General features: G+C 39.9%; 1 pseudogene; it reads left to right on the top strand.

Moving 5' to 3' along the window:
• Nucleotides 1-165: 165 nt before the first annotated feature.
• Nucleotides 166-25,241, top strand: LOC110690626 (annotated as a pseudogene).
• Nucleotides 25,242-27,816: the final 2,575 nt, after the last annotated feature.

Below are 27,816 nucleotides of genomic sequence, written 5' to 3'. Positions count from 1 at the left end.
AGAATCCATCTTCCAACAACCCTATATCAATCTTGTATTCTAAGGAACTAAACAATTGAGAACAAATTATCCTTTTGCAAGTATCAACTATATGATGCATTGGATGGATCCTTTATATATATGCTCTATTCAGTACAATATCAACTACCAATTAATTTTATTGCTATGTTGGCAATTGAGCTGATCAATGAGCCACTAGCGCCTGCTGTGACTTTGGACACCTTGAAGAACTACTATCAGCAAGGATATGATACAATGCGCTATGCGCAAGTACTCTAGCCTTTAAGCGCGTAGTATAAGAAGTTGCTTGCACCCTAATATACAATGCAGAGATACGTGTATTGTGGTACGTATCACACATGCCAATTAATTATCATCAATAGCAATTAACGTATGTAGTTCAGTAACACCTAATAAATTTTGGTAAATTTGATACTAATCATCTTATTATGTGAGTGGGAGGTGAATGGAGCAACAAAGGAGGATTACATAAACTTTGCAAATGCACAACTTCAAGTGAATGGTCATGCAACCTTTGAATGGAATTACAAGAATGTGAACAACTAATCATTAGAGTCTTCAGCGGATGATTCAAAATGGTTAAATCACACTAACTAGTATTTCCTCTGTTCTTTTTTACTTGACCAGTTTCTTTTATCACGCTTGCCAATGCACAAGTTTAACCATCAATAATTTTAATACTATATAAGTAAAAAATTATAAAAGTTATATATTGTGATAGTACTAATTTAGACGATTCTAACAAGATCCTACATGAATATGTTTTTCTTTACCTATACTTCACAAAAGACGGTCAAAGGTGGGTTAGTGAATAGTGTAAAAGTCAGAGCGGTCAAGTAAAAAAGAACGGAGGAAATAATTAGTATCAATCGACTCGACCCGGCCTTTGTACCCATGTGATTAATTGACAAAATATAGTACGATATGATGCACGTGATGATTACCTGATGCGAATATTACGCATATACGGAGTGTTTTCTTTGTTTTACTGACATTGCAAAAAGATAAAATTACGCATTCTAAAACATGTTTTATATGCTAAATATCTATAATTATATAAACGTAAAATTTATAAGAATTTGATATTATGAATGTATATTACAAAACGAATCTAATAAGACTATACATAATTATACTTTTCTTAACGCATAAATCATAATTTGTAGTTGAAAATGAGCGATGAATAGTGCAAAATAGTAATTGTTGTAAGATGATGAGTATATGGTACAAACCTAGGATCATTTTCCAATTAATTAATAAAAATAACGTACTCAGTACGAAGACGTAATTAATTACTCGTAATACTCCCTGCGTATTTTATTATTTGCTCCATTTCTCAATGTGTTCAGTTTTAGGAAGAATAATAATAAAAATTAAAAAGTACTCCTTTATAGAATGTGATGGAAGTATAGTTGGCTGAAGAATAAAAAAAAATTCTAAAAAAGCAAAAGTGAGTAGAGTGGGGAATCAAGAATATAAAAAAAATATATTAAAATATGATATGAGGGGATTATCAGTGAAGAGGAACGAGTAAAATAATACTAAACGTTTCCAAAAAAAGATTATGAAGCAAGCAATAAATACGGCCACGAAATAAAAGCGGATCAAGAAATAAAATACAGCCACAAAAAAGGAATTATATATATATATATATATATATATATATATATATATATATTTTGACGTCAAATCGAATTCAAAGGGTAAAATGACGCTTAAAACCTCTAAAATATGTGTTTGACACGAAAATCAAAGAAATTTTTTTAAAAAGTTAGATTTAACGGTATTTTTAACGGAAATTGTTAGATGGTGGTGAAATCTAACATTTTGTCTTTTTTAATGGTATTTATTTTAAAATATTTTTTTTGGTGGTAATTTTAAAAAGTGAGTTATTTATGGATGGTAAAATACAAAATTCCTTTACTAATATTTCATTGAAATGATTACATCAAACCTTAATGCGGGCAATCAAATGATGATTAGAAAAAGTTCAACTTCACAATACCATATTATTTCTTGACTAATTGCGTGTTGTCAATTAATTCCTTCTAATTGTCTTACTTCATACGGAGTACTCCGTATACTCTTACAGTATAAATGTGCATACGGCATACCCTTTGAAATCATAATCAAATACAACTAGAATATTTCATTTGTAAAAATAAAAACAGGCTAAAGATTTAATGAAGATTATTGGTGCTAAATCTGCCTTTTTATGTTCATTTTTAGTAGGAATATGTTGCATACAAAGCTTTGATAATAGGGTGTGAAGGTGGGAGGGCTAACAGAAGTCTTGCCGTAAACCCGGGTTTTAAAGTAAAGGCAGTTAATCTTGGGGGATGGCTTGTTACTGAAGGATGGATTAAACCTTCTCTTTTTGATGGCATTCCTAACAATGACTTGCTGGTTTGTATTTCTCTCACTCTCTTTTTTATGGCATTCCTAGCAAAGATAGCTTTTATTTTGGGCGGTATTTGTAGTTAGGGATTAGTAATTAAAAATTGATAGTGTAATTAGAAATTGATAGTGGGAATTAATTAGAGAATGTCGAATCAGGAAATAGAAATTGTGTTTAGAAATTAGAATTTAGAATGTAGGAATTGATAGTGGGAATTAGAAAAAAAAAATTTAGAGATGTAGGCCTTAGAGTGATTTTGGCTCCGATACCATGTCACGAAATAATTTTCCGTAGTTTTCATTGGAGTATAGCGAGCAAATATATATACAACCTAGCAAAGAGATTAGGGCTCATGAGATAGGCCCGATAACTATACACTATACACAATAATAGGCCCTAACAGTAGTCGAGCATTGCATTTTAGCTTAATACTTTTGCCAGCTATACTAAAATCCCGTCCAAAAAAAAAAAAAAAAAAAAAAAAAAAAAAAAAAAAAAAAAAAAAAAAACTATGCCAGAGTTACTCAACAAATTTATCAGGCATTTAAACTTAAAACATTTTATGCTCATTCTATATTGAATTCCATTTGTGAGGCCTTATGTTATTGGGCTGTTTGCATACCTTAGTAGCCGGCCCTAGCTATATTTTTGTTGGGCTTTCATAATTTTATTAAGTTTTTTTCCTTTGTAAAATTCTAATTAGTGAACACTAGACCCTAGTGTAGGTAGGACACCCTACACCCCCTCTAAACGCATCATTTAGAGTACTACCCACACCCTCCACTAACTTTTATTTTATCTCTCCTCACCCTTTTTTACATTTTCTCTCTCCACACCCATTTCTCTGCAAGTTTCTTTCTCATCAAAAGCTTTAATTGCAAAATTTTTTTTAAATTATCATAAGAAAAAAACTTCAAGCACTATGAAATTCAATAAAACAAGACGCAAAATCTGAAAAAGTAAGTTATTTTATTTAAATTTGGAATGAAAAAGAGTATAAACCCTAGGTTTTACTAATTTTTTTGTTGCGATGTATTTCGAAAATGTAATCGAAACATCAACCATGAAAATTGTATATCAATGTAAGTATTTACGATAATCGATCTTAGTAATTTTTATTGAAAAACTAGTAAATTATATCAGTACATTCTTCAGTTTTGTTTGCAGAGCGAAGGAAACCGTTTCAGAGAAGAGAAACAAAGAATATAGTTCGTAGTTTACTATTATTATTATTATTATTATTATTATTATTATTATTATTATTATTATTTCTTTAATTTTTCATTTTTATAAATGTTCATTTTCATTTTGTTAAATGTTCATTTTCATTTTGTTAAATGTTCATTTATAGGTTAGTATAACGTCATTCACATTTTAATAAATGATAAATGTTAATTTACGTATTGATAAATGTTCATTTTCATTCTTATTCATTAAAAGTTCAATTTTATACTATTAATTAAAGCACCCAATTATATAATGAGTAGTTATTTTTACAAATTTAATAAGAAATTTCAATAAGAGTGTGTGTTATATTGTAGTTGTCATGGAAATGATTCTTACAATTACAATAAGGAGTGTGTGCTACCTTCAAAAATTTTCAATAAAAAGTACAAAAATTATAAATTTTATACATTTTTCATCTATAATAATGCTCCTTAATCAAATGTTCAATTATAAATAATTGTATGTTCATTTACAACTATTAAATAAATATGTTCAATTTTGAAATATTATATGTTCAATTACAATAATCAAATATGTTCATTTTTGAAATATTATATGTTCAATTATAAATAATTGTATGTTCATTTACAACCATTAAATAAATATGTTCAATTATAAATAATTGTATGTTCATTTACAACCATTAAATAAATATGTTCATTATTTTTGAAATATTATATGTTCAATTATAAATAATTGTATGTTCATTTACAACCATTAAATAAATATGTTCATTATTTTTGAAATATTATATGTTCAATTATAAATAATTTTATGTTCATTTACAACTACTAAATAAATATATTCATTTTAAAAATATTATATGTTCAATTATAAAATTATACGAGTATACTATTTATTAAAAAATTTAAAAATTATACACTTCTCGTTAAAATCAGAAGCAAGCTTTATCAATGGTGATTTGAGCTTCTTTATATTTTCCCTGCTTCTTAATCGTTTGCACTTTCCCTCTTTAACCCACTCAACTAATTAAGCCACAATAACCATTGTTGCCTCATTGCCTCACGACCACTGTTGTCTCGCTGTCGTCGCCGCTACCACAATAACCACCATCATCTCGCCACCACCGCTACCATAACAACTGCAATTTGTTCATAATTGCTTCGATTAGGCTTGCAATTTTCTTATTGAGTTGATTGCTTGTGAGTTAGGATCATCAATTGCTTTTTTAGTTTTTTGAAACAAAGGATCATCAATTGTTTTATTATAATTGATACCATGGAAATCTCTTCACACTCTTTATTTTATACGAGTACAATACTTTTTACATGTAATTGAAACTCAAAACATTGAATTAACTTGCAATGGTATATAACAAAAAAAAAAAAAAAAAAAAGTAAACACAAAAAAGAACCAAATGACGTCACTTGGGGAGGGGGGTGTAGGTAGCAGAAGCTACACTAGGGTGTAGTGTAAAATTTTCAGTAAAATTCGGAACATGTAAAATGTGTTACATTTGGTCCTTTATGAATAAGATTAACCCATTATATTAGCACTTTACTTGTTTGGTTTAAGTTTAACTTGGGGCTTATTTTTGTGGCTTGCTAAATAAGCCATGACTGGGAAATTCGTGAACGGAAAAATAAGGCATCAAGTGAGAACAATTAGTCTAAGGTGCATCCTTGTGCACCTTAAATAGGTGTAACAACATAGCCCAAAAGCTTAATTACACATAACCCAATTAAAAAAAGCCCTAAATCTAAAAAATACGAAAAATGCAATACACCCACCCACACCCAATAAATGTAACGTCATTTTCAAACTCAAAAATCTTCTTCTATATGATTTTCTCTCTCCTCTTTTTCACTTTCTCTCTCCTCTATTTCATTCTTTCACTAAAAAAACTGCAAAAACATCTATGGACATTAGGAAAGAGATGCAAAATCAAAAGGATCCTCCCCAAAAAGGCAATTTTATGTAAATTTCACTTAATTTTGTTTGAATTTATATGATTATCACTTAATTTTGTTTGAATATTGTTCGAAATTTATTATTGAAATTGTCAAAAAAATTAGTGAAATCAAACGGATATTTTATGTTCACATTTCGAAATGCATATGTTTATATTTTGAATTCTTATGTTCATATTTTGAATCCGTTTGTAAACTTTCTGAAATGCTTATATTCACTTTCTAAATCCATATGTTCATATTTTTTATGTATATATTCACCTTCTGAAATGCTTAATTATGTTCATACGCATTCAAAATGAACCAATGCATATGTTCATATTTTGAATGCATATGTTCATATTTTTAATACTTATGAATTATGATGCATATGTTTCATAACCACATTATTTTATTTCTTCAATTTTTTATGTTCATAATAAAATGTCTTATATTCATAATAATATTTTATATTTCATAATGTAAATATTCGTAGTAAATATTTGTTGTTCTCAACAAGTCTGTTTATGCATATCTTCTCTCTCTTAAATGCATATGATCATAGTTTTTACGCATATGTTCACCTTTTAAATGGTTATATTCACTTTAAGGAAACCAATGCTTACGTTCATATTTTGAATTGTTATGTTTACTTTCTGAAATGCATATGTTCATATGTTTTATGCTTATGTTCACTTTCTGAAAAGCTAATGTTTACATTTAAGGGAACCTATGCATATGTTCATATTTTGCGTGATTATGTTCATTGATAAAAAAAAATGCAGAAAATCAAATGAAATTCATACACAAATGAAATTGATCGAAGCTAAAAAAAAAATTCAATTCATATGAATTTAAAAAAACAGATAAACAATCAATCCCATATTGTAAGTAACATATTCAATCGTTAAATAGAAAAAACGAGAAAAATAGAAAAAAAAACGGAGGAAAAAGGAATTAAAGAAGGAAGGAGAAAAAATAGAGTATAATTTGTGAATTCAAAGATTCATATATATACCTTAATCAATCGAAATTAAAGCACAAAATCAAAATTCACACAAAAATTCATACTTAATAACTACTTTCATGTTGTAAGAAACAAATTCAATCAAAAAAGTGTAAAAAAGGGGAAAAATTAAAAAAACAGAGGAGATAGAAAATAAAAAATGAAGGAGAAAAATAAAGGAGAAGAAACCTAATGTTCACTTTTTGAAAAGCTAATGTTCATATTGTGCTGTTGTTACACCTAATTCTAGGTGCATGAGTGTGCACCTAAGAATATGTGAAGTGAGAATGAATGAAAATTTTCCAGTAGGATACTCAAAACTACAGGTGTTAAAAGCACACCCGATTCGACTTGATCCAAAAAATATCCGATTCAGATTTGAACTCGCATGAACATAATAATTTAGGGTCTGTCTAATAGACTGAAATCAACTTAACTGAACTGAACTGAACTGAAATGAATATTTTATAAGAGAAAGAACTGAACTGAACTGAGCTGAGCTGAACTGAACTGAACTGAGCTGAGCTGAACTGAACTGAACTAAACAAAACTGAAAATAAACGTATGAGAACAGATATGACTTAATTTTAAAAATTGACCCGACCCGACCATATCAAACCCGATCCAATCATCCGAATTGACACCACTACTCAAAATAAAAAGTTATTAGTTTGTTTTTATGCCAAGCTATTGAATAATAAATAGAAGTATATTATTTATTAACTAAAGACAATTAATTTGTTAAGTAGTTAAAATTATACAGGATGGTTCACAAATTCAGCTAAAATCAGTGACAATTGGCAAGTATGTATGTGCTGAGAATGGTGGAGGGAGCATCTTAGTTGCTAACAGAACCTCTGCATCAGGTTGGGAAACCTTTAAGGTAAGCTAAACCATCCAAACATTAGCTTAGTTTAATTTCTTGCAAAATCTTAATATAATACTATTGTAAGGTGTAACAATTTTTTTTTTTGTAGACATGGAGAATTGACGAAAATACCTTCAATTTCCGGGTGTTCAGCAATCAGTTCGCAGGACTGCAGGCTGGTGGAAGAAGAGGCTCTGCAGTAGTTACAAAAGCTAGTACCCCTGGAGACTGAAACATTTAAGATTGTTAGAAATTCTAAATGACAAAAACCGTATTCGAATTCAAGCTCCTAATGGTCGATTTCTTCAGGTTCGACTCTTACAACAGTAGTCGTTTGAAAAATAACTACCACATTACTTTAGTGATATACAATAATTGGTTTATTTTTTCACCTTATAAAATGATCACAATTAATACTTTTATTTTTTCTCAAAAAAAATTAATACTCTTATTTTATCTACAATGCAAATATATTTTTTGAAATTTTTAATCCAACATAAAATAATTTTTTTTCTAGAAACTATAAAATAAGAATAAAAATTACATAAATGAAACTAAAAAATTGATAAATAAAAAAAAGTTGATAAAACTATTTTATACCTTAAGTAAAGTAATATAATTAATAATCAAGAGAAAATATATCAATTATGAACTATATAATCATGAAAACATAATGATAGTCATATTTCAAATAACTATTGTAAAATTTTCAACATTTTCTGGCTAGAGCACATGATTATATTGGTTTTAAAACATTTTTGGAATTAACTTTTGCAGGCAAAGACACAAGATCAGGTTACTGCAGATTATGCAGGGGATGGTGGATGGGGAGATGATAACCCATCTGTTTTTGTGATGACTATAATTGGAACCTTAGGAGGCGAATTCCAAATCACTAATGGTTATGGCCCTGAAAAAGCCCCGGAGGTTATGAGGGTAAGCAACATATATATTCACGAAAACAAAGAATTAAATTTGTAACTGATAAATTTTGAGAGAATATAAAATGTGGCCTATAGACAACCAAAACAAAGAGTAGAGTTCGGTTCACAAATAAAGTTAAAAGGAGGTTCCATACTAAAGCCAATTGATGATAATAGAATTATAGGAGCACGTAACTCCTCTATCTTATAAAGTGGAACCGTCTTTCCTCTTTATCTAATTTGGGACACTTATAAGTGGGTTTTAATTGATTTTATCAATAACTTTTTGATATAAATATGAAAATGTTCATTGTAACAGAATCACTGGAACACGTACATTGTTGAGGATGATTTTAGGTTCATGTCTCAGAATGGACTCAACGCCGTCAGAATTCCCGTGGGATGGTGGATAGCCAGTGACCCGACCCCCCTAAGCCTTTCGTGGGAGGATCGTTGCAAGCCTTGGACAATGCCTTCACTTGGGCACAGTATGTTTTTCATTATTATTATTATTATTATTATTATTATTATTATTATTATTATTATTAAATAGTGCTGATTACAAGGACTTTTGTATGTTTTTGAATTAAGGGACTTGTTATTGTTTTGTGTGTATGTTATATTTGCAGAAAATATGGTATTCAAGTTATAGTTAACCTACACGCAGCACCCGGGTTACAAAATGGGAATGACCACAGCGGAACTAGAGATGGATCTCTTGAATGGGGAAAAACTGATGCGACTGTACAACAGAGTGTTGCTGTCATTGACTTCTTAGCTTCCAGGTGCTTGATAAGAATTAATAATGACAACTCTTATCTTTCTGAAATTGAGCCATTTAGAACAAGCACAACAATGAACAAAATAACACTCCTCTTGGCTTGCTCATGAGCATTTTCGGTGATCATATTTTTATCCTACCAATGATCAAATAAATCTTTGCACCATTCTCTCTCCTACTTTTTTTAATGCCCCACTAACATTTCTCTCTCTATACGTACATCAACATATTCATATTTAATTATCTTTTGTTTAATGGAGTTATACTACTATTTCCTCCATTTTTTATTACTTGACCCGTTTTGACTTTTACACTATTCACCACCCCTCCTTTACCGTCTTTTATGAATAATATATAAGAAAAAATATATTCATGTATGATTTTTTTGGATCCGTCTCAATAAGTATTATCATAATATATAACTTTTATAATTTTTACTTGTGGAGAATTTAAGTTATTAATGGTTAAAGTTTTGCATTGACAAGCATGATAAAAGAAACAGGTCAAGTAAAAAAGGACAGAGGAAGTATAACTTACATTTTTGAAACAGTTAAAATGTAATTATATTGAAACAATTATGTAAATAATATATAGCAAAATTATGTAACGAAAAATTAACCGATGAATCAGCCACTTAAGAAAAAACTCATTTATTATATTATTGGTTTTGCTCATGACCATATTTGGAAATGCTCATTGATGTATGTAGTAGCTTATTTTTGGTTTTTGCCCATAATTTTTTTCTCACAAGCATTTTTTTTTTTTTTTTGTGTAGTCAATTCTCTTAAATCCTTTTTTTCAAATATAACTTTTGTAGTCTTTGTTTGTGTAAGTACAGGGAAACATGCATCTAATATAAAACACCACCATTGTATATGTTGATGTAATTTTGCACATTTACAATCATCTTTATTTTAGAAAAATCCCCTCAGTTGTCAATAAACATTTCTCAGTCCTGATAATATATACTAACTAGATTAAACCCCGTGCAATACTCGGTTGTTAAATAATTCTAATGACAATAAATTTTACCAAAAATAATGGATATAAATATTATAAATAGACTTAGTAGTAAAAAGTATGAAGTATTTAAGGACATTTATTTTAGATTTTATTATACAAACTAAAAGTCATAATTTAATTACAATAAGCTTTTTTTTAGTAAGTGGTTTTGGAGGGAAATTTTTTTATAATATTTTGCCAAGTGATCTCTAAGTTTCGCCTTTAGTATAATGTAATTGATGATTGATTGATGTTATTTTGAGTGCATATATGCAAAACGGTCTAACCTATTAGCAATAGAGCTAATAAACGAGCCTATAACGCCTGCTGTAACTTTGGAGACCTTGAAGAACTACTATAAGCAAGGATATGATACAGTCCGAAAGTACTCTTCAAACGCGTACGTTATAATGTCCAATCGGTTAGGACCTATAGATCCAAGGGAGTTGTTTGCACTTACTAGAGGATTGCAGTTAACTGTAATTGATGTCCATTATTACAACCTCTACTCTAGCATGTTCGATAACATGAGTGTCCAACAAAACATCGACTACATCTACAACAACAGGGCTTCAGATTTGGGTTATGTTACAACCTCTGATGGCCCCCTTACTTTTGTTGGTAAGTACATAACCAGTGTTTGGGTCCAATTTAGTCCAATTAGGCCTAGGCATTAAATGATCCAATTAAAAGCCCAAGGTCAAGGTTCAACTCTCCAATTGAGTTAAAGTCAAAGGGCAGCCCTCAAAGCAAGCCAATTGGGCTAAGGCCCAACTTCTCCATGTATGAAGAGGTATAAAAGCCATCAATATTCATACATTCACGGATAGATTCGTATATTCTCATATACTAAAATAAAGCCTCAAGCAACAAATTCTCTTGCATAGTATTCTCTTTCTACACATTGTACTGACTTTAGCATCGGAGGGGCCTTCCTCGGCAACACCCCCGAGGCTAGTTTACGTGTGTTTGCTGTGCAGGAAACCTTCGGCCCAACATAACTTGGACCGAATACGGTCTTCTCCGTTTCAGCGGACCTTCGGCAAGGTCCCATTGTTTTCACCCGAAACAATTTGGCGCCGTCTGTGGGGAAGGAGTTTCAAAAATCTTTAAGCCAAATTTCTAACCAGGATCATCTTGCAATTATCTTAGTAGCAATGGCTAAGAACCGCAAGAGCAAAAGCCTCCGTCAAGGAGCGGGCGAAAAGCCTAAAATCCCTACACCATCACCCTCGCCGGACCGGAACTCTCCCAAGGGTGCCAGCTCGGGGAGAGGGTCATACAAGGAGGATTCCCTTTCTCCTGTAATTCATGACTCTCATCATAGGCCGAGTCACTCTCGGTCTAGCAGGGGTGAGTCCGATCATAGGACACATTCAGTGCCCCAAAGCCAACCATCGGCTGTACGCCCTCATTCCCATACTCGGCCGAGGACCCCTTTGACGGGGCCCAGCTCGGAAGAGGTGGCAAGAGCGCTGGTAGTACTCATGGAGGCGATGAGGGCACAAAATATGCCACCACCTCGTGATCGAACTCCTCCGCATACCCGGCTTCAGCGGAGGAAGTTAGACCATGATGGTGGGAAGCTTCCTTCCTTCCGGGAACTGGAAGAGTGGGAAGAGGATACCTGGAAGAATGAAAAAGAGAGGAAAAAGAACCCTAAATTTTTAAAAGGATCCTCATCCTCACGACCAGAAATGCACAAGAGCAGCAGCTCAGCTTCTCGGCCAGAATCTACTCACCGAGAACCTGAGACTGCTCGCCGAAGCGTCCACGACCGACTCGGCGGCAAGGAACCGAGCGTGCGCAGTCGCCTCTCGTTCCCTGCAGCCGAGGCCCAGACTTCCCAACCAGGGACGAAAACCACTCCTACCTCTCTAAGAGGGCGAAGCGCGGTCCCTTCGGCCAGGAGCAAGGGCAAGGCCGTTATGCTACCCGCCAGTTCACCATTCGAGCAATGGATACTGGAAGAGCGCGTGCCCACGGTTAAAATACCGTCGCACATCACATATGACGGGACCTCGGATCCGAAGGATCATGTGGCCTCGTATGAGACTCATATGCATCTTTTCCCCAGATCCGAAGCGACTTGGTGCAAATATTTCCCAACCACTCTCAAGGGGGTCGCGCAAGCGTGGATCTCCAAGGGAGTAAAGCAAGGCTCCATAACAGGGTGGGATGATCTGTCCTCCAAATTTAGGAGCAAGTTTTCCACGGCAAATCGCCGAGAGAAGACTACTGCAGAACTCATGAGTCTGCAACAGGGGGAAACCGAAAGCCTCCGAGACTATCTGACCCGTTTCAGTAACGAGTCATCCAGCGTCTCTCAGCTGGACCAGGGGCTAGCCGTTTTTGCGATGCAGAATGGCCTTCAGCCCGGAAAGTTCCTAGACTTCATGGTCATGCATACCCCGCAGACCCTGGAGGAAGCTCTGAACGCCTCGGATAAGTTCATCCGAGCCGAAGAATGGAACAAAGCGAAAACCCAACCTCAATTTAGGGGAGGGAAACAAAGACAAATACCCTTGTCTGAAGGCCAAGGCCATAAGGCAAAGGGAAAGTCGAAGGCCTCGGAGCAATCTTCGGCCAGCGACCCAAAGAAGGAAAGATCTGCCTCATACACAGGCAGATACGAGTCCTACACTCCGCTCTCTCTTCCACGCGCCAAAATTTACAGCGTGACGAAGGAAGAGCAGAGTTACCGAAATCCGAGACCACTCCCAGAGTGGTATCAGCGAAAAAATAAAAATCAGTGGTGCGAGTTCCACGAGTCTTCGGGACACAACACTGAGGAGTGTATCCAACTGAAGGACCAGATAGAGGACATGGTCCGGAAGGGATACTTGAAAACATACATCGCGGATCACCGCGAGAAAAAAGAATCCGAGAAGTCAGCAAAGGACTCTCGGCAAGACCTCGACTTCCCCTGGAAAAACAGTAAAAAGCCGGAGGGGAAATTCCCTCCGATCAATGTTATCTCGGGAGGAATATACTCTCGGAGGGAGCACAAGCGACACCTTAGAGCTTTGACTCACCAGGTGAACAACGCTGACATTCAATCTCCCCAGTCGCCGGTACCGAACATGACGTTCACAGCCGTCGACTGCCGGGGGATTACGTTCCCTCACGAGGATCCGTTGGTGATCATCGCCACGGTGGCCAACCACGACGTCAGTAAGGTCCTTGTTGAGGTGGCAGCGGAGCAAACATTCTGTTTCGAAAGGCCTACAATCAAATCAAGCTGAAGCCCAAGCACCTTACGCCGGTACCCTACCCGGTATCCGGGTTCAACGGGGCTTCAACTTATCCAGATGGGAAGGTGACACTTCCTGTCACCATCGGCTGCGATGAGGCAGCCAGGAACGCCATGATTGAATTTTTGGTAATTGACGCTCCTTCAGTGTACAACGTGATTTTGGGGAGACCCATAATTCATGAGATCCAAGGGGTCGTCTCAACTTATCATCAGCTGATGATTTACGTCTCAGACGCCGGCTTCCCCGAAAGGATACAGGGCAACCAAAAGGACGCCCAAAGGTGCAACTACCTCAAGCCATCCACTAGTCGCCCAGATGACGATGACAAGGATGAGGAGGAGAAAGAAAAAGAAAGAGAGCCCAGCACAAAAAATCCGACAGGCCTAAGTGCTTCGGCCCAAGGTTATGTGCCTAGAGAAAAAGGGCCAGAAAGGGAAAAGGCTAGCTCTTCATCTGAGCCGAAAGACTCAGAGAGCCAGCCGAAGAACAAAAAGTCTAGGACGCCTGCTGACATAGACAACAGGCCAGATTGTGAAGAGTCCAGTCCATCAGCAATGGACATGGACCAACAGACTGAAACGGTCGAGTTGACCGAAGGAGACGCTGAGAAATGTGTAACAATCGAGATGGACCTTGATCCGAACACCCGTTGTGAACTTATTCAACTCCTTCGGGACAACAGAGATGTGTTTGCTTTCTCGGCAGCTGATATGTCCGGGATAAGTCCAGACCTCATCTCCCATAAGCTTAATGTTGACCCAACGTGTCGACCAATTAAGCAAAAGAAGCGGAATTACTCCGCTAATAAGAACCGAGACATCGCAGCCGAGGTCAAAAAGTTACTGGAGGCAGGCTTCATCGAGCCTTGTCAATATCCAGAATGGCTGGCAAATGTGGTGATGGTTCAGAAGGCCAATGGTACCTGGAGGATGTGCGTTGACTTCACGGACCTAAATAAGGCTTGTCCGAAGGATTTCTATCCCTTGCCGAGGATCGATCAGCTAGTCGACTCGACAAGTGGCCATGCCTTGCTTAGTTTCATGGACGCATTCTCGGGGTATCATCAGATCTTCATGCACCCCGACGATCGAGCAAAGACGGCATTCGTCACGAACGCCCAGATGACGACAAGGATGAGGAGGAGAAAGAAAAAGAAAGAGAGCCAAGCACAAAAAAGCCGAAAGGCCTAAGTGCTTCGGCCCAAGGATCTGTACCCAGAGGTAAAGGGCCCGAAAAGGAAAAGGCTAGCTCTTCAGCTGAGCCGCGAGACTCAGAGAGCCAGCCGAAGAACAAAAAGACTGGGACACCTGCTGACATTGGCAGCAGGCCAGATTATGAAGAGTCCAGTCCATCAGCAATGGACATGGACCAACAGACTGAAACAGTTGAGTTGGCCGAAGGAGACGTTGAAAAATGTGTAACAATCGGGATGGACCTTGATCCGAACACCCGTTGTGAACTTATTCAGCTTCTTCGGGACAACAAAGATGTGTTTTCTTTCTCGGCAGCTGATATGCTCGGGATAAGTTCAGACCTCATCTCCCATAAGCTTAATGTTGACCCAACGTGTCGACCAGTTAAGCAAAAGAAGCGGAATTACTCCGCCAATAAGAACCGAGACATCGCAGCCGAGGTTAAAAAATTGCTGGAGGCAGGATTCATCGAACCTTGCCAATATCCAGAATGGCTGGCAAATGTGGTGATGGTTCAGAAGCCCAATGGTACCTGGAGGATGTGCGTTGACTTCACGGACCTAAATAAGGCTTGTCCGAAGGATTTCTATCCCTTGCCGAGGATCGATCAGCTAGTCGATTCGACAAGTGGCCATGCCTTGCTTAGTTTCATGGACGCATTCTCGGGGTATCATCAGATCTTTATGCACCCCGACGATCGAGCAAAGACAACATTCGTCACGAACGTTGGGGTGTACAATTACAAAATGATGCCCTTCGGATTGAAAAATGCGGGGGCAACCTATCAAAGGCTGGTGGATCAAGTTTTTGCCGATCAAAAGGGCCAAAACATGGAAGTCTAAGTTGAAGATTCGATCGTCAAAAGCAAAAAACCAGAGGACTATGTAAATGACCTGGCTGAAACTTTCGCCACCTTGAGAAAGCAACAAATGAAGCTGAATCCGAAGAAGTGTGTCTTCGGCGTGAAGTCAGGGAAATTCCTTGGGTTCATAGTCAGCAAAAGGGGGATTGATGCCAATCCCTCTAAGGTCAAAGCGGCGCTCGACCTTCCTGAGCCGAAAACGAAGCGGGATGTTCAACGGCTCACCGGAAGAATGGCAGCCCTCTCGAGGTTCATTTCCAGAGCTTCGGATAAGGGATTACCTTTCTTCAAACCCCTGAAACTCCCGAAAACAAAAGAGCTCGTTTGGGAGGAAGAGCAAAAAGACGCCTTTAAACAGCTTCGGGAGCATCTGGCTCAACTCCCAACGTTGTCTAGTCCAGCTGAAGGAGAAACTTTGTACCTATATGTGGCCGTTAGTCCAGCCACCATCAGTGCAGTACTGCTGAAGGAAGAAAGTAAAAGTCAGCAGCCGATCTATTTTGTCAGTCATACACTGACGGATGCCGAGACTCGCTATCCTCTACTCAAGAAAGTCGCTTTCGCGGTAGTAGTAGCTGCTCGGAAGCTGAGGCCCTATTTTGATTGCCATCAGATAGTGGTCTTAACTGATCAGCCGTTGGAAAAATTTCTCGGCAAGGTTGAAAAATCTGGTAGGCTAGCCAAGTGGGCTTTTGAGCTCACCGAATTCAGCATCAGCTACCGTCCGAGGGCTGCCATTAAGGCTCAAGCTCTAGCGGATTTCTTGGCCGAATGCTCATACCAAGAAGCGCTAGACAGTGAAAGGAAAGTCTGGACCGTGTTTACGGATGGATCTTCCACGGAAAACGGTTCGGGGGCAGGAGTGGTGATAACTTCTCCTGAAGGCAAGTCCTTTGAGTATGCACTAAAATTTTCTTTTAAGGCCTCGAACAATGAAGCCGAATATGAGGCAGCAATCGCCGGCCTAGAATTGTGCATCTCCTTGGAAGTCGATCATGTCTGCCTGAAAACAGACTATCACCTAGTTGCATATCAGATCAGCGGCAGCTACGAGTCCAAAGAGCCCTCCATGATAGCTTATCTTTCCAAGATTAAGTCAGTCATTGCAGAGCTGAAAACTTTTGACGTTCAGCTGATCCCAAGGGGTCAGAATACTCAAGCCGATGCACTCTCCAAACTTGCCAGTTCATCTCTTACCGAGCTGAACAGATCCGTATATGTAGAAGTGCGCCGAGAGAGAAGTGTCGACGAAGCACCTGAAGTGTGCTGCGCTGACCCAGAGCCTAGTTGGATGGACCCCATCTTAGCTTTCAAGCTTCGGGGAGAAACTCCCGAAGATAAAGCTTTGGCCTCCAAGATAAAGAGAACCAGCTCTAGGTTCATTGTCTTCAGGGGGGAACTTCTGAAAAAGTCCTTCTCAGCCCCATTGCTGAAATGCGTGGGACCAACAGATGCAGATTATATCCTACGGGAGATTCATCTCGGCATCTGTGGGAACCACATTGGGGGAAGGACCTTAGCCCACAAGGCATTGAGGGCTGGATATTACTGGCCCACCATGATCGCAGATGCTAAGGAGGTGGTTCGGAAATGCGAAAAATGTCAAAAACACGCTCCAGTTATCCATCAGCCAGCAAGGGATCTTCAACCGATCCTTAATCCACTCCCGTTCGCCCAATGGGGACTGGATATACTGGGACCATTTCCAGAGGCTGTGTACCAGAAAAAATGGCTGATAGTTGGTGTCGACTACTTCAGTAAATGGATCGAGGCCGAAGCAGCCTCGAACATTACAGAGCAAACTGTCAGAAAATTCATCTGGCAGAATATCATCACTCGATTTGGCATCCCGAGAGTATTTGTCTTCGATCATGGGAGGCAATTTGATAACTTGCCGCTGAAGCGGTATACAGATCAGTTCAGCATCAAACTGGCATATTCAGCGGTATGCCACCCGCAAAGTAACGGACAAGCCGAAGCTGCAAATAAACAGATCTTAAATGCCCTCAAGAAGAGGGTGGAAGATAAAAAGTCCAAGTGGCTGGAGGAGCTCCCAGGAACCCTATGGTCCCTTCGGACAACTGAAAAAAAGGCAACGGGCTATTCACCTTTTGAACTGGTGTATGGTGCCGAAGCCGTCCTTCCAGTGGAAATTGGCTCTGAGAGCCTACGAGTGCACCACTTCTCGGCTGAGAATGAGCGACTGATGAGGGAATCTCTCGATTTCCTCGACGAAGTAAGAGACTCAACCCGAGACAGATGGGCCGCCTATAAGCAGAGAATCAGCAAATTTTATAACCGAAGGGTCCATGCAAGGCCTCTCAAAATTAGAGACCTTGTCCTTCGGAATGCTGTTGCAGTTCAGAAAGGCCGAATCCATGGGAAACTCTCAGCTACATGGGAAGGACCTTATGAAATTTATGATGAGCTTCAGCCAGGGACATACCGACTTCGGCAGTTGGATGGAACTGAGTTGAAAAGTCACTGGAACGCTGATGTACTGAAAAAATATCATGTGTAAACCCTTCGTGGCAGAACAATCTTTGTAAGTACATTTTGAACTAATGAAAGGCCTTGGAGCCGCCATTTATATAAATGTTTACAACTTTTTATCCTTTCAAAGTTTTCTTTGTTCTATCTACTCTTTAAGGGTTTTTTATTCAGCCTCGTCTGAAACCTTCGCCTTCGAGTAACTGGGTTTCAGATTGCTGATAAAACTCGTCTTTTTAAAGAACAATGGTCTTTCAGCTGAAGTCAAACCTCAGTAAGACTTGTTCTCCAAAGACATGAGTCCATGGACAATTCTGGGATATTGCCTTAACTGAGCCTTGTATCCCAGAGAGTCATTATCCGAAACATTGCCTTAAGTTGGCCCTGTGTTTCGGGTATCCATTTTTCAAAGATAGACAGAAAATCAAGGATAACAGCAACAGTTGAAAATTGTTTATTCAGCCTCGTCTGAAACCTTAACCTTCGGGTAACTGGGTTTCAGATTGCTGACAAAACTCGTCTTTTTAAAGAACACTAGTCTTTCAGCTGAAGTCCAACTTTAGTAAGACTTGTTCTCCAAAGACGAGTCCATGGACAATTCTGGGATATTGCCTTAACTGAGCCTTGTATCCCAGAAAGCCATTATCCGAAACATTGCCTTCAGTTGGCCCTGTGTTTCGGATACCTATTTTTAAGAAATGAAGAAATTGTTTATTCAGGTGAAGCCATACTTCAATTTCTGGGGGGGCAAGAAGCACTACCAGTGCAGGTTTATGTTCAGCAGAATTGAAGAAACAGTAAAGCATTCAAAAACAAAGCAGCTGAAGAAAAGAGCATCAAATTAATAATTTATGCTCAGAAATTGAGCTACAAGTTCAATTAAACTGTATCGGCAGCCGACCACAAGCGGAAAATAACAGCTGCCGAAATACGTACATAAGCAAAAAAATAAACTGTTGTACGACAAGGCAAGCTGAAGCAAAAAACAAGGCAAAAAAACTCAGAAAGCGGCAAGTCTAAAGTTAAGCGCATGATGAACCGCAAGATTCTGAAGACGACTGCCCGAGTTCCTATGCTTCAGCCCGAGGATCAGACTGATCAGCATTGTTGAGCCCCATGGTGGCCTCAACCCCAGCAGCAGAAGAAGCAGGCTTTGCACTCTGCCGAGCCTCCCTTTCCCTCTGTTCAGCCTCCAACTCCATTCTCTCAGCTTCTTCTTCGGCTTCCTCAGCCTTAAGAATTTCAGGTTCGACTGGAGTTGCATACTTCATATGAGGGTCTTCGGGATTCTGGACCCATTCAGCACACTTGGACCAGTCCAGCTTCGGCTCAGCATGAAGGCAGTCTCTTCGGCATACTCGGAACCCGTTTCTGAAACCCATTTCATATTCTTCCTGGGTATAGACACGGACTTTGAGTAGAGCCTCAGCATCAGCTAACTTCTTCTAGGTCTCCTCCAAGTCTTCCTTGGATTTCTTCAGCTCATCGGCGAGCTTGGAGGAGGAACCTTTCAGCTCATTCAGCTCCTGCTGAACTTGAGAAGCCTCTGTCTGAGCCTGGGCCATTTCTTCTTTTTTGGCCATCAGCAGATCCTCAACCTCTTGGAGCTTAGCTCTCTGAGCTTCAGCAGCAGCAGCAGCAACAGCCTCTGAAAGTTGGACATCTCTGGCCTGGAGCAGCTCTTCAGCAGCCATTCAACTGGCTTCAAGAGCTTCTAGCCGTTGCTGCACTTCAGCTTGTGCAGCAGCTCCTTCCTGAATACGGCTCTCAACGACAGCCTTGAATTTGGAGACGTCCACTCCCAGGTGCTCCTGGAGGAATTTTTCCCCTTCCATCAGTGGGGGAAAAACTTCCTTCTCCATAGCGTCGCAGAAGGTTTTGAGGGCTTCAGCAGCTTTTTTTCTCGTACTCCTCACCCTTCTGCTGCTTCTCTTCAGCTGCTGCTTGCTTCAGCTTAGCAAGCTTTAATTCCTCTTCAGCTACCTTCTTGTTGTGCTCGGCAGCGTCTACCCTATCTTGTAGGGTATCTATCAGCTCTACAGTGAGAGTCTGATTGTGCACGAACTGAAAACAGAAGCACAAGTTAAAAAAAATAAAAATAAATAAAAACAAAGCTGAATTTTAGAGGAAATAAAGGCAAGGAAAATCACCTGCATCATCAGCAGTTGGTTAGACCTGGTTGGGTCAGGAACTGATCTGCTGGATTCGCCCATCCCAGCAGTGGCCTTCAGCAACCAGATTCTTGCCCTATCTACTTCGGACATGCCAGCAAAATCGCCGAAGTAGGCTGCAGCTCCTTCTCGGTTCTGACCCCATATGAGGTCCCAGATGTGATCTGGGATTGGAATTCGGGGGGCCGAGAAACCCATTTCTCCAGATTGCAGAGTCTGGAAGGAGGAAAAGGATGACGATGGAGCTTGTTTAGCTTTGGATGGCTCAGCATCATCCTTCTCAGAGGAGTCAATTACTATGACCTCCTCTTCTTCAGGGGTGAGGACGAAAGCCTCAACCTCTCTTGCGATGTCTGCCGTGAAACCCTCAGCACTGGGCATCACGGCATCCTTATTCTTGTGCTCAGCAGCACTCTCCTGAATTTCTTCTTGGACCCCTCCCTTAGATTCGGGAGTTTTTTGATCCACCTCCATCTCAGAAGGTGGCGGAGGGATCTTTTGAGGTGATTGAGGTTGTGGCCGGGGAACCCTCGGCGATCCATTGCCTTCCTCGGGTTCCCTTATTTCAACGCCGATGGTCATCGGCCTCCGCTGAAAGTCATGCGGCCCGATGATGGCCATCCTTCGACGCCTTTTCTGAAGGGGCTGATCGTCCATGTCTGAGTCTGAAGACTCTTCTTGTATCTGGTCTTCGGGACGAACAGGGGCTTTCCCTTCTCTGTGTCTGTTACTCTCTTCAGATTGTAACAGACGAGGGAGGAAGAATGTGAATACAAAAAAAAAAAAAAAAAAAAAAAAAAAAAAAAAAAGAAGACAAAGTTAAGTCTGAAAGCTCACCGAGGTCTTCAGCAAAGCCTCGTCTTCTTCAGCTGCCCTAGCTGCAGCTTCCTCTTCAGCAGCTCTGGAGGACCCCTCTCCTCCTTCGCAAGCTTCGAGAACCCGTGCAACCTCTTCGGCTGTACGGGCAGCTTCAGCTTCTTCGTCCAGCAGCTGAAACCAGGGGTCTCTCTTCTTCCACCAAGGCTTCTGCCTCTGATACAGAGCAACAGCCTCAATTTGGAAGTGGGAAGAGTCTAGATGAACTTCCCTATGCCTCGGCTCAGTGATAGACGGGGCCCGATCAGTTACAACTCGTTCTCGGTTGACGCCAAGACGAGCGTAGTTAATGCCAACGTTGGTCTCGTCCCGCTCTGAAAAAGAAAAGGGGAAAGGTCAGTTCAGTTAGGCTGGCACAGCATAAAAAAGCGAAGTGAGGAGAAAAAGAGATAATTTAAAAGCCTCGGCCCCAGCCGAAGAAGCTTACCATCCTTAAAATTTTGGCTGAGGCCAACAGCTGCTAGCATGTTCTCTTGGAAAACATAATGCGTATCGGGGAGCCAAGTCTCCGGGATATGCTGCATTCGGCCGCTGCCCCCCCGGTTCGGCAGCTTGCCGAAGATATTTTGTTGATCAAGGTTCGGATCCGGCCCGTTATCTGCGGGGGGACCTAGACTTCCCATTTCGGGATCAGGCTCAGCAAGGTACCGGGGAGCGCTGAAGACGCAAGGGTGGCCCGGATCTGTGGGTGCCCTAACCCAAATCCATTGACCTCTCTAGTCCTTGTCTGAAGAGTCGTTCGGCCACATGGTCAGGTACTGGGGCCGAGACTCAATTCGGTACCACCCAGAACCATGGCTTCCGTGCCCACTTTGAATATTTGGCACTAGCCGATGAAGCTTTTTGAAGCAGTGCAGGTTCGGCACATACTTGAAGAACTTGCAGACCCATAGGTATGTCATCACCCTTCGGATGCTGGTAGGAGTTAGCTGACATAGGGAGATATTGTAATGGATCAGCAGGTCTTGGACAAATACGTCCAAAGGGAACCTCAGCCCGTACTGAAGCTGTCTTGTGTACACCCCCACATACCCCGGGGGTGGACGATGGATTCTATCGGATGCCGCGGGCATTCGGCACCAATACCCATCAGCTTCAAAAATGCCGTAATGCAACTCAATTTTCTCGGCAAACCGATATTGTTCGGCATTCTCCACCCACCATGAGTAGGGGCGGTTCTTTATCATGGCCGAAGCTACTTCGGCGTTCTCCCACTCTGAAAACCCGGGGAGGATATCCCAAAGGACAGCGGGAACTTCATCGTCCCGTCCAGAAGCGCTCGGCCCCTCCGTTCTCTGAGGAGGAGCCGAGGAAATTGGAGTCGCCCTAATCCCTTCAGCAGGGTCAGACTCTGGCCTTTGTCCATTCCAGGTCCCAATCCTGTTCCTAGGATCGGGAATTGGCCTTGCTCTTCTTGGAGCACGGGCTCTACCTCTAACTCCTCTTGCCATTGATTATTTCGAAGAAAAAAGTCGAAGAAAAAAAAAAAGAGGAAGGAGTTCCAATTCGAAGAAAAATAAACTGAAATCAAAGGAATTTACCTTAATCTGAAGCGAAAGTTGCCGATTTACGAGTTCGTAGTGGCAAGTCTCAGTTTCTAAGCTTAATGCTCGGGGAATTTGCGAAGTTTTGATGCGGGTTCTTGGTTTCTCTCGAGAATTCTGGGTTTGTGTTGGTGAATAAGTGAGGAGAGATGACGCGCCTCTGTTTATATCTCCAGGAATGGGAATACGGGGAGTCCGCGTTTCAATTTCTCTTAAATACCCCACTAAGTAACCGTTAAAACACACGACCTTGTGATTAAACTGCCCATTATCCGTCCAACTTCCACAATCATCCGCCTTAACTGTTGTTATCTCATTAATTACGGTTTAAATTCAAATTTTTGGATTAATTAAATCATTTACTTCCCTCCTTTTCTGAATTAAATCAAACCCGACCCGTCATCCTTCCAAATCGGGTCTGGGGGGCAAGTTGTTTGGGTCCAATTTAGTCCAATTGGGCCTAGGCATTAAATGATCCAATTAAAAGCCCAAGGTCAAGGTTCAACTCTCCAATTGTGTTAAAGTCAAAGGGCAGCCCTCAAAGCAAGCCAATTGGGCTAAGGCCCAAATTCTGAAGAGGTATAAAAGCCATCAATATTCATACATTCACGGATAGATTCGTATATTCTCATATACTAAAATAAAGCCTCAAGCAACAAATTCTCTTGCATAGTATTCTCTTTCTACACATTGTACTGACTTTAGCATCGGAGGGGCCTTCCTCGGCAACACCCCCGAGGCTAGTTTACGTGTGTTTGCTGTGCAGGAAACCTTCGGCCCAACATAACTTGGACCGAATACGGTCTTCTCCGTTTCAGCGGACCTTCGGCAAGGTCCCATTGTTTTCACCCGAAACAACCAGTATAATAGCCAACTTATTGTTAGTCCGGACCAATATGATCTTATACACTTTTTACTCTTTTATTTAGAATATCTTTGAAAAATTGCTAAAAATAATACAATCTTTGTCCCATTCTTTTTTAAAAATACAACATTTTGATTATTTTGTAATAATATAACCTTTAGGGGGTGTTCATTTTAAACAAGATAAAATCGAATTTTCTTTGAGTTTTGAGGTGGGAGAAGGGGAGGGGATATTCCATCCTTCCTCATCCCCACCACAAAATACTCATCCGTCCCCTTTCCTAATCTCAAATTTCACCGAAAATTTGATTTTATCTTATTTAAAATGAACACCCCCTAAAGGTTATATTATTACAAAATAATCCAAAGGTTGTATTATTAAAAAAGAATGGGCAAATGTTGTATTATGTTTAGCAATTTTTCCTATTTTCTATAAAAATTGTCAAAAATAAGTACCTGCATAAGATATTTTCCCAAAATGAGTTATAATTGGTTTTGGATCCGAATTAACCGGTTGCTTAGTTAAGTATGTCACGACGTGTCATAATATGATTGGTTCATTTAATTTTTTTTATAAAAAGTATTTTTATTTTTTAAAAATATCCCCTCCCCCACCACAGAACATCCCCCGTGTCATAATAAGAGCTTGTTCACATTTATTGAACTGAGGTGAAATAAACTGAACTGAACTGATTGGATCTGAACTGAACTGATTGGAACTGAACTGAACAAAACTAAACTAAGCTGAAACTAAGTTGAAGTGGACAGACCCTTACTTTAAGAGAAATTGACAAATACCCAAATCAAATGAATGAAAAGTTGTTGATGGATCGGATTTTATGTGGATAGTGCTCTATTCCACCTGTTGACCATCTACTACCTGTTTAACATATATAAAGATATTTACCAAATAATTTAAATAAAAAATACGGAGTATGAAACATGTAAGAAGAATACTTTTTATTATTTATTTTTTATATTTCGAATAATTCTTTAAACAATACGTTGTCATATTATCCTTTTTATTAAAAATTATTTTAAGCGCGTATTTGAACTATTTTAAGAAAATACTCTTTAAAAGACAACTTATTTTTATTTAATCAAAATGTTAAATTATTTTGAGCTAATTACGTAAAAATTGGCTTATTCTTGACATAATTTTCCTTTTATAATAATAATAATAATAATAATAATAATAATAATAATAATAATAATAATAATAATAATAATAATAATAATAATAATAATAATAATAATAATAATAATAATAATAATAATAATAATAATACGTACTATAATAAGTTTCCCCTCCAAAAAAAAAAAAAAAAAAAGAAGTATACAACAAGTTAATTGCACGCTAATATATTTTGTAATCACACATTCCAATCTTTTGGCATGCATGGTAAGTAGTTTAGTAATACCTAGTTAATTTTCGTAAATTTGATACTACTAAGGATTCCGATGTTTTCTAATGCGCACAATGTGACGAGTCTTTTGGAAAGAGTGTTTTCAACTTATCATAATGTTCTATGCCTATTTGCATAACATTTTATTTTAAATATTTACATATAGGCAATATATGTGTTGGATCTTGTATAACCATATAACCATACTAGATAATCAACTAATCATTTATTATGTTCATTTTTGTTCATGTCGATGCAAGAGAATGGGCCGCCGAGTGGAAAGTGAATGGAGCAACAAAGGAGGATTATCAAAGATTTGCAAACGCACAACTTCAAGTGTATGGTCGTGCAACCTTCGGATGGGCTTACTGGACTTACAAGAATGTGAACCTTCATTGGAGTCTCAAGAGGATGATTCAAAATGGTTACATCACAATTACTGGTAATTAGTAATTTGGTGATGTTGTACGTACGCATCTTTGGAATTAAGACTTTAATTTGGTGATGTTGTAACAATAAATAAATTAAATAAATAAAATAATGAAACCTATGACCATTTTAATTTCCAAGCAATTAACCAATGAAAATAAGATACTAAGGGAAAATTAAGTGAATAACTTTGCTACCATTAGTCCCAATGGGATCTGTTTGGGTCCAATTTAGTCAAAATTGGGCCTGAGCACTAAATGATCCAATTAAAAGCCCAAGGTCAAGGTTCAACTCTCCAATTGCTCAAAAGTCAAAGGTCAGCCCACAAAGTAAGCCAATTGGGCTAAAGCCCAACCTCTCCATGTATGATGAGGTATAAAAGCCATCATATTGACACATTCAAAAGGACATATACACCGATATTCCAATTCATATGCTCATTCTTGCATTCAGAAATATTCCACAAAAGCCTCAAGCTACAAACTCTCTTGCATAGTGTCTTCCTTTTACACATTGTACTGACTTTAGCATCGGAGGGGCCTTCCTCGGAAACACCCCGAGGCTAGTTTACGTGTGTTCACTGTGCAGGAAACCTTCGGCCCAACACAACTTGGATCGAATCCAGTCTTCTCCATTTCAGCGGACCTTCGGCAAGGTCCCATTGTTTTCAACCGAAACAATTTGGCGCCGTCTGTGGGGAAGACTTTCAAAAATCTTTAAGCCAAATTCCTAACCAAGATCATCTTGCAATTATCTTAGCAGCCATGGCTAAGAACCGCAAGAGCAAAAGCCTCCGTCAAGGAGCGGGCGAAAAGCCTAAAACCCCTACACCATCGCCCTCGCCGGACCGGAACTCTCCCAAGGGTGCCGGCTCGGGGGGAGGATCACACAAGGAGGATTCCCTATCTCCTATAATGCATGACTCTCAATATAGGCCGGACCACTCTCGGTCTAGCAGGGGTCAGTCTGATCATAGGACATATTCAGTGTCCCAAAGCCAACCATCGGCTGCACGGCCTCATTACCACACTCGGCCGGGGACCCCTTTGACGGGGCCCAGTTCGGAAGAGGTGGCAAGAGCGCTGGCAGTACTCATGGAGGCAATGAGGGCACAGAATATGCCACCGCCTCGTGATCGAACTCCTCCGCATACCCGGCATCAGCGGAGGAAGTTAGACCATGACGGTGGGAAGCTTCCTTCCTTCCGGGAACTGGAAGAGTGGGAGGAGGATTCTTGGAAAAATGAAAAACAGAGGAAGAAGAACTCTCAATTATTTAAAGGATCCTCATCCTCAAGACCAGCAGCGCATAAGAGCAGCAGCTCAGCTTCTCGGCCAGAATCTACTCGCCGGGAACCTGAGACTGCTCGCAGAAGCGTCCTTGACCGACTCGGCGGCCAGGAACCGAGCGTGCGTAGTCGCCTCTCGTTCCCTGCAGCTGAGGCCCAGACTTCCCAGCCAGGGACGAAAACCACTCCTACCTCTCTAAGAGGGCGGAGCGCGGTCCCTTCGGCCAGGAACAAGGGCAAGGCCATTATGCTACCCGCTAGTTCACCATTCGAGCAATGGATACTGGAAGAGCGCGTACCCACGGTAAAAATACCGTCGCATATCACATATGACGGGACCACGGATCCGAAGGACCACGTGGCCTCGTATGAGACTCATATGCATCTTTGCCCCAGATCCGAGGCGACTTGGTGCAAATATTTCCCAACCACTCTCAAGGGGGTCGCGCAAGCGTGGATCTCCAAGGGAGTAAGGCAAGGCTCCATAACAGGTTGGGATGATCTGTCCTCCAAGTTCAGGAGCAAGTTTTCCACGGCAAACCGCCGAGAGAAGACTACCGCAGAGCTCATGAGTCTGCAACAGGGGGAAACCGAAAGCCTCCGAGACTACCTGACCCGTTTCAGTAACGAGTCATCAAGCGTCTCCCAGCTGGACCAGGGGCTAGCTGTTTTTGCAATGCAGAATGGCCTTCAGCCAGGAAAATTCCTAGACTTCATGGTCATGCATACCCCGCAGACCTTGGAGGAAGCTCTTAGTGCTTCGGATAAGTTCATCCGAGCCGAAGAATGGAATAAAGCAAAAACCCAACCTCAATCCGGGGGAGGGAAACAGAGGCAAATACCTTTGTCTGAAGGCCAAGGCCATAAGGCAAAGGGAAAATCAAAGGCCCCGGAGCCATCTCCGGCCAACGACCTAAAGAAGGACAGGTTTGCCTCATACACAGGCAGATACGAGTCCTACACTCCGCTCTCTCTTCCACGCGCCAAAATTTACAGTGTGACGAAGGAGGAGCAGAGTTACCGAAAGCCGAGACCACTCCCAGAGTGGTATCAGCGAAAAAATAAAAATCAGTGGTGTGAGTTCCACGAGTCTTCGGGCCACAACACTGAGGAGTGTATCCAGCTGAAGGACCAGATAGAGGACATGGTCCGGAAGGGATACTTGAAAAAATACATCGCGGATCACCGCGAGAAAAAAGAATCCGAGAGGCTAGCAAAGGACTCTCGGCAAGACCTCGACTTCCCCTGGAAAAAACAGTAAAAAACCGGAGGGGAAATTCCCTCCGATCAATGTTATCTC

Source organism: Chenopodium quinoa, unplaced genomic scaffold, assembly GCF_001683475.1.
Source record: "Chenopodium quinoa cultivar QQ74 unplaced genomic scaffold, ASM168347v1, whole genome shotgun sequence".
Lineage (NCBI taxonomy): Eukaryota > Viridiplantae > Streptophyta > Magnoliopsida > Caryophyllales > Amaranthaceae > Chenopodium > Chenopodium quinoa.
This window is presented reverse-complemented; position numbering and strand designations above follow the sequence as displayed.